The sequence below is a fragment of the Gavia stellata genome, chromosome Z (genome assembly GCF_030936135.1).
Source record: "Gavia stellata isolate bGavSte3 chromosome Z, bGavSte3.hap2, whole genome shotgun sequence".
Classification (NCBI taxonomy): domain Eukaryota; kingdom Metazoa; phylum Chordata; class Aves; order Gaviiformes; family Gaviidae; genus Gavia; species Gavia stellata.
Window position 1 is genome coordinate 13,513,614 of NC_082637.1, and position 13,335 is coordinate 13,526,948.

General features: G+C 45.7%; 1 protein-coding gene across 3 annotated transcripts in view; it reads left to right on the top strand.

Moving 5' to 3' along the window:
* The first annotated feature begins 7,059 nt into the window (after positions 1-7,059).
* The window catches only part of RAI14 (retinoic acid induced 14), a 90,867-nt gene continuing 84,591 nt past the window's right edge, over positions 7,060-13,335 (top strand). For all 3 annotated transcript variants that reach the window (XM_059833605.1, XM_059833606.1, XM_059833607.1), the window contains exon 1: positions 7,060-7,134. The gene's annotated coding sequence lies outside the window, so the exon portion shown is untranslated. The remainder of the gene's footprint in view (positions 7,135-13,335) is intronic.

The following is a 13,335-nucleotide window of genomic DNA, read 5'->3' on the forward strand; positions in this document are numbered from 1 at the left end:
AAAGGCTCCAAGCCTGTAATGGGTTGCTGGCCCCCTCCCACAGTAATGACCATTCATTTTGTTGAGGCCTTTCACATTCTTTCAGCTCCCAAATTCTCACGAACTGTGAAGAAAAGGGTTACTGCTTGAGCATCTTCACTCCCAGGTGCCAGCTCTCTAAGTAGGAGAATAAAAGTGGTTCACATACCAAGTACTGGGAGACAAAACCCTCCTCTCCTCCTTATCAGACAGAGCCTATTTGGTGGGACAGTGCTGGTGACAGCCAGACCTATCTGTCTGCCCCAGCTCTCCACCTGGAAGGAGAGGAGAGGCAGAGGAGTGAGTCCTAGTGGTTCCTAGAAACTAAGGGCTCGTGATATGCTCGGTGTAATTGGAAAGCAGCAGATGGGTTTGTGGTGAGAGCATGTTGGGACTTCTGTTGCATGTGTTCCTCTGACCAGGAGAGAAGGGTGACATTTGGCCTAGACTTAGTCATGGACACATGAATCCCCAACTGGTCATGAAGGAAGGATGCGTGTGTGGGAAGGAGAAGGGGCGATCACTCGTACCACTGACCTTTTGACACAACCCTCACACAGGATGATGTGATCCTGTGAGTCGTTCCATGGCAGCAAAATTATTTCTTCCCTCCAGGCCAGAGGAACTTGCTAAACAGATGGATTGAGGCTACTTCAGCGGTAGGCACCAAAATGTCTCAGACGGAACATTCAAGCAAAAGAGCACAGTGTAAAACTGTGAGAATGGAAGACATTTCAGCCATGGCATTGTACAGATACACAATATTCCATGTGGAAAAATCCTACTAGACAGTAGGTATGAAGTGGAATGGATTTATACTCGTTCACCCCTCTGGAGGATGTGGCTTTGGCTTTTTTTAACCTTGATAATGCCAAACCCAGATCTCGTCACTTCATGAAACTCTGCCCTTGGGTCCATATTTATAATCTTCTATATGCAACTGCATTCCTCTGGGATGCTTTGGTTTGTCCTGATCTCTAAGAATTGGGACTTATCAAAGACTTACTCTTGCTCCTTTGTTTGCTACATATTTGGTGGTAATTAGGTGCTTCATTTGCAGGAGTCCTTATGCAAAGCCTCTCTGCTGGAGCACGATTACATAAGACTCGTATCTGTCCTTGTGCAAAGTGCAGAAATCTCCAAGGTCTCCACAATAAATCGCAGAGTCTTAACCTTGGATCTCATCCCACTTTCCAACCCTTTGATATTCTTTCTTGTGATCCAGGATAAATGCTATAGCCGTCTCTGACAAGAAAAAAGGAAGGTCTGACACTCATTTACACCAACCCTGGCACAGGCAGGGGGCTTTGCATGCAAATATGAATCACATTCAAACAAATTGTTAGTTTGGTTATAGTAATACAGGGTAAAGAAATCTTGGATTTTCCTTTCTTTTTTTTTTAACAAGTTTTGATTTATACATACAAAAGAAATATCCTAAAGCCTCAAAACAGATGAAGAGTCATAGAAGAAAAAATATGGTCTGAAAGTCTCTGTATCAGAAGTAGCATTTTAAAAACCAAAACAGATGACTGACACAGTGAGATTTGACTCTTCTGGAGATGTAAGGAAACTTCTTTTCCAAAAGCTGGAAGAGTGACAACAAAGATAGAATGCATATCGGATTTTGCACCTCCACAACAAAATCAGCAGCAGAAATTGTGTCATGGGAATACAGCGTGGGACAGAACTGAAGTTTCAGCTTGCAGATGCCAAGTACATTAAGAAATCTTGTAAGGAGCAAAGACAAAAAAACAAGCAGTTTGAAATGCCATTTGCAAGGTGCTTGGTTTCTCTGTAATGCAAATAGTCATATAAAATATGCAGGAATGTGGATTTCTTCTGTTTGAATGGGAAGAGGAAATTGATTTACAAATTCTGAATGGAATAGAAACCTTAGAGCAAGAGTAGAGACAAAGAAACTCCCTGCATGGTGTGGAGCAAATACGGCATGTAACTGCCCCTTCTTGTGGGAACTGCTTTCACTTTTCTGCTATTACAACATAATCAAGGTGCTCTTCGGTGTAATTGAATACTAGGGATTTTACTCTTCAGTGATCCTCAGATTAGTATAATCTTCTTCTTCGTTGTTCTTGGGCAACTGGCCTTTCAGGACTTTCAGTGGTGTGCCTTCAAAGAGCCCTTCATATTTGCGGAAGGGTGGAAGCCAGCTCTCTGCAAGGTGCGCTCTGCCTGGCCTCTGGTAGTCTGGTGGCTTCACACAGACATTTCCATCAGGCTTTCGAGAAGTCTCAACCCTCAAGCTTGCAGGGAAGCCTCTAGGTTGTGCAGGGACTAGGAAGCAAGGGACTTTCTCATGAATGACCTTGGTCCTCAGCTGTATCTGTGGCACCAAGCAGAGAGAAAATCTTCCTCTCGCTTGTGGAAGAATGGAGAAAAGTTGAGCAAGCTGAAATGCACAGAATTCCCATGGCCCCGTACAGGAGCGGCTGTACAGGTGAGAATGAAGCACTCTTCTTAGAAGAAACAAAGCAGAGGATGCTACACAAAACCAGTTCATCCATGGTATAGAGACCTGAAATATGCCATGTTGGTTCTGGGATAGGCTTTTAACAAAGTTTTGTTCTTCACCTCCAAAAGTCTTGTTGCTGATTTGGACAGTTGCTTTTCTCCTTGCTGAGCTTTTCTGCAAGAAGAAATTAAGCACTTCTTCCTTTTTAAATTATACACATAGATGCACTGCCATTTCAGGCACAATCTGTTTGTGTAAGGAGTGTATAATCCTCTTTTGTTGTTTACATGGACTTGTGCTTTTAAAATAATTTAAGAATGAAATATGTTATGGAATAATTCTGAGGATGAGTCTCAGAGGGAAAACTGCATTAGATCAAGTCCACTTCCTTGCAGTTCTAAGCTGTGTTTCCCACAGGGAAGATGTACAAGATAAACTTATTTTAACTTGATGTTAGTGAAAAGGCCAAGAAATTATTTTTCTCCTAATTAAACGTACAGAAAGCACACTCATTGCAAAGACACTAACATGGAAGCACAGATTTCCATAATCACGTGAGAAAGTGAAAGGAAAAAAAGAAGAGGATTTTTACTCATTGTAGTTAAGAAGGATTGTATTAATTCCTTTTTTTATCCCAGTGGTTACAACTAAAATGAAAATTATATCCAGAGGAAGATAATGTCCTTCCTCTCGCAGGGAAAGAAGAGTAAGCTACATTTCTGCAGGACTGTTTTCTTTCCTAACTGGAACTGATCCATTCAGTCCCACCCATGTAAAGCTGCTGTTTAAGGCAGGCTCCCCAAGGTCCAGCTGATCTCTCCTGTGAAACCCCTGAAGGATTTAGCAACAGTGACACAGACAGCCTGGCCTCCTTCTTCTGCTCCTGATTTCTGCTCCTATGGCAGAGGAGGAATATTCAGATTTATGGGGCCCAGCGGAGGGCAGCCCAGCCTCGTGGTGCCGATTGCGGCCACGGCAAAGCAGGGCCCTGTGGCGCAGGAAGAATCACAAGGGCAAAACAACTGAGTTTCTCTGGAGCTTTCCTAGAAACATCACCTGGGACCGTGAAGAGTTCAAACAATTCATAGACTGGGACTCCATACAGAAAGGTGCAAAGAGGAGAGTGTAGATGTAAAAACCATGAAGAACAAGGAAGTTTGGTGAAAGCAGAGGCAATACCCGTCCAGCAAGTGCAAGTTTAAATATTCTAGACAATTCCCTGCAACTATTTCTGGATTTTTCCTTCAGCCTTTGAAAGATCACTTCAAAGGCAAAGAACTCCCTTGGTAGGCTTTCCTCTCTCTCAAGATTTTGTCTCAGTTAAGGGCCCTGTCTGAGCAGCTCCAGTTGTGACTTTCTCCATTCTTTACTATTTTCCTGTGTTGACCCCATCAGGGTCAATACATTGTTGGTGCTACACAAACAGCACAGAAAAAGTAAGAGAAAAATTCCCAACCAAGTTTCCTGAAACACACCATATTGTGAAGAGGCATCAAGTACCTCCCTTCTGTGCTAACAAGTTAGTAAAAAAAGAAAGCGCTCTTGTGGGAGCAGATAAAACCACGTTTTAGCTGTCTTACTTGTTACCACGGAGATTCCTGCATTTGTGGGGGACATCTGTCACAAAGTGAAAAAAAATACTTTAATGTAAGCAAAGAACAGCCCAGGAACACAATCATTTCTCGAAATCTAAACCAAAACTTCCTTTAAATTGTCCTTCAGCAAAAAATAACAGGCAGGATTAGCAAAACAAAATATATTCAGATTGGAAATAATCAGACCAGAACAAGTCCAGCAAGGGAAAAGAACATGTGGCACTCAGCTGATAGAACAGGTTTAAGCTGCTTGAAGGATAGCAGAGAAGTGATCAACCCGCTCAGGAGTGTGATTTCCTTTGCAAATAATTTCCAAGCGGACATGTGACCAGCGCTTTGTGTTCTGTGGAAGGCAGTAGCCAGAAGCAGCAAAAAAAATTTAACAACTAGCTAGAAGCAGCAGAAAAAAAATTAACAATGCCAAGTAAGCTAATTAGTAGATGCTATCAAGACAGTGTAAGAGAGTGATAAGGTGTGATTAAAGTCTCTAAGCCACTTCCAGGCCTCTCCCTTCTGGAGAAGTAGCTAGGAATGCATGGGTGGTTTCATCATGTGGGCAGCTGCTCGAAGTCAAAAGTGGCTGCAATACCCCCAGCTTTTCCAGGAGACTGAGCAGAAGAGGATATTCTCTTCCCCTCCCATCCTCTCCTCATGCCTGTTGTACAAAGGAACGGAGGGGCATGGGAAGGGCGTCACACTGCCACCATGCTAATAGTTAGATTTTGAGAGAAGCTGCTTGTGTAGGATGTACTCCAGCTTCTGCCTCTTGCAGATTAGATTCTCTCCGTCTTACTAACAACTTCTGTTAGCTCATGCTGAGCATTTAATAAAACTCTCAAAGAGTTGTTCTCACCCTGTAGATAGACAGTAGAAGCACAGGTGGAAAAACATGACTATCGCAGAGTCCTACAGCACACTGAGGGCAAAATTAGGAATAGCACTGAGATCTCCTGACTCCCAATCTTGTGCTCTGCCCGCAGAGGCTTCAGCCACAAAATTACGTTGGAATGTTTTGAATGAGAGGCAATGCCCTGCCTTTGGAGAGGGACCAAAAAGGGGGCTCAGAAAAGAAGAGGTGAAAGCAGTCTTCATGTGCTCTCCACGCAAGGAGGCTAACCTAGAGGGCAGTCAGGTTCTGTCAGATCAGTTTGGTTTAATGCATTTAAGCTAGCTGCCACTACAAAGCCCAAAGCCTTTATCCTGGGCCACGGTTTATGAGACGATGAACAATACTTCTCCGGGAACTAGTAAATACTGTATTTCCCAGTTCTCAAGAACTGAATATTCTATAATACCAGAGCCAAAATGTACTATTTATTATTCATGAGTCATTATATGCAACCATCCCATGCAAACATACTCAAACCCCATCTTTATGATATGCTGGCATTGAGAATGGAAATGAAAATTCAACATGGTCAAACTATTCAAACTGTAAGAGACTGTGCTTGTGTATTAAATAATTTTCCTGTTAGTCACACATGATTACATGGAATTTTGTTGGTGTTGGAAGAAACAGGCAGGAGACTTTTTGACCATATTGTACACATGTATCCGGCTTTTAAAAACAGCTGGAATTAAAAATAATTGCATAATAACTGCAACATGTTTCGTAGCTGCTAGCATTGTTGGGGCAGCTTAATTTTCCTATTTTTATTGTTTTTGTGCAAATTAAATTGTCAGCATTAACTATATTAGATTAACATTGGTGTATGTGGATTTTATAAGAAGAGAGGAAACAGTGCTGGCATGATTATGGCTGTTCTCAAAGGTAAAGCACATGCAAAACAAAGTGGCCAAGGTAAGGACTGCAGATTAGCAGAGGAAAGTATGCTTCTGGTGATAATCAAGTCTATTTGTTTAATAACAATACTTGCCACTATTACAATAATGACCTAAAGTCCTGAAGTGCTCATTTCCTCTCTGTACTGTTTGCCACTTTAGAAGGTGTGGATATGGTTGAGAACAGAGAAGATAAGAGCGATCACAGAGATTAAAGGACACCTTCTCAGGCAGGGAATGTGGTTGTGGTGAGTGGGACTAGTAGATGATCATGACACAATGGGAACATGGCTAACAACTCTGGCAGGACTCTGGTGGTGGGACAGTAGGCAGAGGCTCACCAACTCATTGAACAGGACAATTTTCATAGACAAAGTGTCCAGGGTTCCTTGCACAGGTGAAGGCAACTGTGCTCTTTTTGGTGAGATATTGAGGTGGTTTCCCATCAGCTTGCCAGAAGACTGGCGAAACGGTGCTCTGGAGGTTCAACTTCGAGTTTGGCCTACACAGAAAAGAGACTTCTGGAGCACATCCAGTGAAGCAGTCCCTCAGCACAGCTATGAAGCCCACTTGTGATTTTCTAACCTCTAAATTCCTGTGTAACCAAACACTACACTGGTCATTAATTCAGATACTGGACAAGAAGTGCCCCACTTCTCTTTCTTCTGAAGCAGTCCTCCCTACCTAGAGATCTGAGAAAGGGGAATTTGAAGCATGGGGAAGCTTTGAAGAGAACCGAAGCTCAGGACTTCTCTCATACGCTGAAGCACTTGCGCTCCCTGAAGAACTTGATACATTTTTTGCCCCCCTCAGCTTCCTCCTGAGGTGACCAGAAGGCCTCCAGAGGCAGAAGAGGCTTGACACCCACCTCCCCACACACCCTTCCCACACACACCCGGCCCTGGGCGAGCGGGGTGGGCTCCTTGAAGGGTCTCCCACCCACCAACACCCTCCCGGGTGACAAACCCCTCCTGCCACCCCCTCCCCTCAGCAACCCGTCCCTCAGGGCGGGAGCCCCGCGCAACGGACGGGTGGCTCCACCCGCCGCCACGTGACCCTCGTCCGCGAGCGCGGGGCTCCGGAGCCCCGCGATCACGTGGCCGCGGAGTGATGTCACGCCCCCTCTCCCTCCCGCCCTATCCGCGCGGAGCGGCCGAGTGTCCCGGGGCGCGCGGCGGCGCCGTTCCGCCCTTCAGCGGCAGCGCAGCTCGGTGCGCGGTTCCCGGCGGCGGAGACGATCGTAGCGGGAAGCGGTTCTTCCATGAGGTGAGCGGGGCTCGGCGTGAGGCGGCGGGCGGGGACGGGGGGGGCGAGGTTGCGTGCACGCCGGCACGGCGGCGGGCGTTGTGAATAGGGGCTTTGTGTGCGGCGCCCACCTGCCCCCGCCTCCGCCGCCGACCGCGGGGGGCTGTTGCCGGCCGGTGCGTCCTCGGCGGAGCCTGAGGGGAGAAACCCCCTGCGCGGCGCAACAGGAGGAAACTTCTCCCTTCTCTTCCACCGGCGCTGCCGGGGAGCCCTGTTTCCCCGGTGTGGGGGAGTGGAGAGCACCGGCGGGGCGCAGCCCGTGAGTCGTTGCCGCTTGTCTGTGTATTTACTTTATTTATAGTTTTACGTTTTGTTTTTTTTTTCCTCTCCCCTCGGTGCGTGCCGGCGGGTGACAGCTACCTGCGGGGGTGGGCGGTAGCACTTCGGTGCAGTCAGGCCGGCGCCGGTTCAGCCTCCCCCCCCCCCCCCCCCCCGACACCCCTACCCGCCCGGCGGGGGTTCTCCGCGGGTCCCTCAGCCCCGAGCGGAGCCGCGGGGCCCGCCCTCGCCGCCTCATGGAGGGGGTCGCCTGGTCCCTGAGAGCGCGGGTCCGGGTGAGCCCCGGGGGCAGCAGTGCCGCCGCCGCCTCACCCCTTCTCCCGGGGGGCCCTGAGAGGAGTTAAACCCGCACCCGGGGGAGACCCTCAGATTGCCTCGCTCCGGTAAAAAAGGTGGCCCCGGGGACGGCGTTGTCTCGGTGCTCGTGTGGGGCCGTTTCTCTCCGGGGGTTTAGTGGGAGCTCGGGGGAGGGAGGGCTGGCTACCGGGCTCCCCCGGGGGGCGGCGGTTGGGCCGGGCTCCACCGAGTCCCCCCGCACCGCTGCTGGCCGTGTCTCCTCCCGCCCCGCGGGCGGGCACGGCGGCTAGACCCTCTGGCAGCGGGGCCTGAAAAGATGAAGATTTTAACTAGCTGTTAAAAAATTAAATAGGCTGCTTTAGGAATTGGATCAAGTTTAAGCAGGAACCTGTGCTTCTAACTTCCAACAGAGCACGCGAAAGATTTTGCTTTCCCTTGCACAGCGTTTGGCAGCACAAGCCTTCTACAGTCTGCCGTTGCCACTTGTGACGTTTTTAAGTTTCTCCTTGTGAAAAGACTAGTTAAATTCTGCTTTATCAGCATTGCAGGATCTTAAAAAATTCTCTTGTTGTTTCTATAGTGAGTGTGAGCATGCTTGTTACAGAACTGATACAAAACGCTTGCAGTCTAGTGGAGCAAGTGCTACTTTGGTAGAAGCTGTAGTCTCTTCTTTTTTTTTCTTTTTTCTTTATCCTAGTGGGTTGTGGATTAGTGTATGTTACTTAAAAAAACATAATCAAATGCCAAAAACTACACATACATCATTTCAGAAAGGCCTTCTGATGTCCTGGATTAACTAGGAGTAAATGAATTTAGTAAATACCTGTCCGTGACCTGCTTGGCTCTTGTGTTGGGATGCTCATGGAAAGCTGTCAATGGGATTTTATTTACTAATAGAAGAATTGTATAACAGCCATATGAACCAGAGTGAAAGAGCATTTGAGTAGAACGAGGCTTGATATGAGCTCAGGATTCTTTTGAGTTGAAGCCAAGCTCAGTGCCAATAAGTCACTATGCAGTAGCAGATGTCTGTCCTTGCAATCGCTAAAAATATTGGCTCTGTGCTATTCTCTCTTCCAAGAGTGCATCTGCTAGCAAAGCAATAAAATGCTACCTCCTCCCCTCTCCTTCCCTGAACCAAGAGATCGATAACATCAAGTGTGGAGAAGAGACTAGGTGGGAGGCTGCTGGTTTCATGAGGCGATGTAAGCATTTCGGAAGAGGGTTCGTTCACTTGCCTCATCTCTTTCTCTTTTTTTCTTTTTGTATGTTCCCCACTATGTTACTTTTCTTCTCCCTCTCCCTGGTAAGGAGTTTGTGCCTCTTTTGAGGGAGAAGCAGTGCCTGGAGAAACATGAAAGCTAAGTTCTTGTGTGAGATGTTGGCAGTTTCTAAATCCTACTGCAACAATACCCTAATCACATTCCTTTTAGAGCTGATTGTGGGTTAGTTCTTTGTGCACAGGGATAATGCCTGAAATAACTACAGAGAGAAAACAAAAAAAAAAAAACCTAGAACAAATCAATTCAAAGCTTTAGAGCCTTGCTTAGTGCAGAGATAGTAGACTACTGAAAATCTTGAGGTGGGACCATAGCAGTCCATAAGGTCTTTTGGCGTTATAGATTTGAGTAACTGGCTCTCCTGCTATGTGGATATTTCCTGCATGTCTGAGAAGCCTGTACTCTTGCATTCCTTGGAGTTGCTGTCTAGGTGCTTGTGAATGCACACAGGTGATAGCTCTGCATTTGAGGTATCTTGGGGCTTGTTTTCAGAGTTGTCAGTCCTTACTACTCCTTACATTTTGAGGGACATCTAATAATGCACTTTTAGGGCATAGAGGAAGTAGTGCAAAGGGCTGTAATTCAGGTAATACATTCAAGCAGAGCTTAATCACCGTCATACTGCCAGAGACAAATGCAAGTCTGGTAAAATGTTGGAAGCAACTGAAGATCTCCACCGGCACTTAGGACTAGTTACCAGTCTAGGTACCTGCCAAGGACTTCTGGAGTGAAAGTGCACAGCAGTGAAAGAAAGCATGCTTCCCTTGTGTTGAGATCCTGGCCTGTATCAGCACCTCAAATCCTGTGTTCAGTTTTGGGCCCCTCACTACAAGAAGGACATTGAGGTGCTGGAGCATGTCCAGAGAAGGGCGACGAAGCTGGTGAGAAGTCTGGAGCATAAGTCTTATGAGGAGCAGCTGAGGGAACTGGGGTTGTTCAGTCTGGAGAAGAGGAGGCTGAGGGGAGACCTTATCGCTCTCTACAACTACCTGAAAGGAGGTTGCAGAGAGGTGGGTGTTGGCCTCTGCTCCCAAGTGACGAGTGACAGGACTAGAGGAAATGGCCTCAAGTTGCGCCAGGGGAGGTTCAGACTGTATATTAGGAAAAAATTCTTTACTGAGAGAGTGGTGAGACACTGGAATAAACTGCTCAGGGAAGTGGTGGAGTCACCATCACTGGAGGTGTTCAAGGAACGTGTGGACGAGGCATTGCGGGACATGGTTTAGTGGGCATGGTGGTTGGGTTAATGGTTGGACTCGACGATCTTACAGGTCCTTTCCAACCTTAATGATTCTGTGAGATCCAGAACAGGATGGCCTGGAGGTGATGGTGGTAGTCGGTGTGCTGAACTTGAGACCACCTCTGGAGGAGAGAGCTGCTGGCATAATGGTTAGTGCATTTGCCTGGGAAGTGTTAGATCTTGACTGAGGTCCTTCTTCTGCAGGCAGATCTTGCATTTTAGGCAAATGCTGTAGAAATGTAAGTATATTTTCTAAAGCTGCCATAGTTTCCTTTTAGTTTTGTGCCTAGAAGCCATTACTGGTATTCAAAATACTGTAAAACAAGATGTGTGGGGTTTTTTCACCTGAATCCGTAGGGGGGGATGGGTAAAGTGGAGAACCACAGAGCCAAGTTTGTTCAATCATTACAATGGAAAAAAAATTTATACCCTCAGCTGTCTGTGACTCTGTAACTTCAGTAGCTGAGGATGTTCTACTTGTTTCCTCATAACTGCTGAGAGGCAGGGAGCTACTGTTGGTTATTGCAGATGTCTGGATTCGCAAAGGTAAAAGGTACTGGGACACCCTGAAACATCTCTGGGGTGTTTGACACTTGAGTGCTTTCTGAGGATCTTGTTTACAAGGACTTGCCTGAGACACCAACATGATAACTAAGGGAGATCTAGAGGTTCGCAGGACTCCGAAGGCTGGGAGAAGTATCTTAAACACTAGATCATCTTCTCCAGTATTTGCATGGTACCTAGTGCTGCTACTACTACTGAATTGTAAGTTTCAACAACCTGAACAGAATCAGATAAAAATCAATTGGTTATCACTAAGATGTAGGTGTTGATCTTGCTGATAACTGTAGTGGTTTATAGCATTGATAGTCTTCCAGGATAGAAAATATCTGAATTCCTAGTAATTTTTTTAAAGGATGGAAGCAAACCCAACTCTCTTCCCAATTTTGGATAATGTTTAAAAAGGTGGTGCATTTTCATCAGCTAAAACATTCTCTCCTCCCAAGAACTTGGAAGCTGAATAGGGGAGTTGTGTTATCTAAAGCACGGTCTCTGAAGGTATTTCTAGACTACAGGAGTTTTTGGTAGGATACCCTTCCAAGACCTTTCAAAAATAGATGAGCAGAGTTTATGGGAGTAGAGCTTAGCAAGTGTCTTAGGTAAATTAAATTGATGTTCCCATCTTCCTAACCCCTGCCCCAATAGGTGACTGATCTGCCTTAACCTATTTCAGAATATTCATCCATAAAGTCATGGATATGTCTCTTCGTAGATTTAACGTTGCATCTGTACAGATTGCCATGTCTGCTCATTCTGAAGAGCATCTAGTTGAATGATTGATACAGAATATTAGGAAGGGAGTAAGTATACACAAGTACTAGCTGTTGTTACCCATGTGGGTGTCTCGTTTAAGAACTGGCATTTCACAAGTGGGACTCTGCATCATTTTTCTCTATTTCTAGTTGTAGCTCGATGCTTCAAATCCAGTCTAGCCCTGTTGGACTAAGCATTGAACATGAAAGTCTTCAGCACTGCAATGTATCTTTATGTATGATCAAACCAGAAAATACAGTCTCAAAATTGAGGGGCACTCAAGGGAGGGTCCTTTTTATTTTAGAGATGGGGAAATTGAAAGCAGAGGAAAACAGCAGCATGTCCCACTTCATGCAGCAAGTCTCATCTCTTTTACTGTGCTCTTCAGTGAGCTGGATGTGTGTTGACAGACACTTCCAGACGGAAGAACTGGAGTAAGAACAGAGTAAAGTTGTATGTAATGAGTGAATGACAAATTTGGCTGGACTTAGCTTGAGCTAGGACTTTGCCTGGAGTGCTGTCTAATATGCCAAGTAAACAAATTAGAGCGATGCCACATTTTGATTTTTCCCTAATCTTCTCCTGTAATTCACTGTGTCTAAGGCCTTGTTAATGCAAGCTTTCTCCTAGCAGTCTAGAACTGATTTTGAAAACACTGTTTATCAAACTGCACATATCCCCACATCGACAGTCTTGCCTGGGTTTGTGTTGGTTGTATAGCATCCACAGAGGCTGATAGTGCTTCAGCTGAATCCATTAAAAATGAAGTTTAACATTTGCAAGTTCTGAATATCAGAAGGAAATGTGAGAGTAGAGAGTTGATGCAAAGCGCTCTGGAGGGAGGAGTGGTAGCTGTAGATTTGTTAGTGATGCAATATCTATGGAGCTCTAACTTTGCGGCTCAAATGCTTAAATTTGTACAGTTCAGCACATCCTTGCCAGTGATTTGTGAACAGATAGAGGGATTGTACTAAGTTACTCAAGGCCCTTGCTATCTCTGTCTGATTCTGTTTAGAGTGGGATTAACTGTATATAAATCACTCCCACTCTTGTGTAGTACTTGGGCTTCTCAGTGCATTTTTCAGTGTGTTTTCATTAGTAAGTAATAGTAGATTAACCAAGCCAAGAATTATTTGTCTTTATAGGTGACATTAAGTTTAAAAAAAATTCTGTTCCATTTGACTTGTCCTATGATAGGAGGATGGGTTTCCCAAGATGGAAAAACTGAGCTGTGCTGATAAAGAGTGGGGAAATGTTCCCATTGCTTTTGGTCACATCATACATGCTTCTCTGCTTTGGCCTGAGAAACAGAGAGAAGAGTATGATCAACTGGATGGAAATGAGAAGGTAGTCAGAGATGAAGTGTTGGGTGGATTTTTTTTTTAGGACAGCGTGGGCTTGCTGTATGTGCGAACAACCAAAGAGGCTGGGCAATGGCTAATGCCTCCAGGTAGTCCTGTGACTTTGGCAATGCTAAGGAGAAGCTTGGGTTTGGGCATGTTATTGGTATTGGATAGTAGGTCAAGAGAGCTCAGGCATGTGAAGGATTTGAGAAGTTGAGTACTGAAGGTGGGCAGCAGAAGAGATGCTACTAGTGTGGGTGCCTTTGGCTGCTCTGCAGTGCTGGCTGCCACAAAGACTTGTGATTTGGGGTCAGAGCAGGGCTTGTGATTTAGAAAGTGATCATCACATGGTGATGTTGTGCTTTGGGAGAAGACACTTCTGGAGCCTCTTATTTTCCCCTCTGAGCAT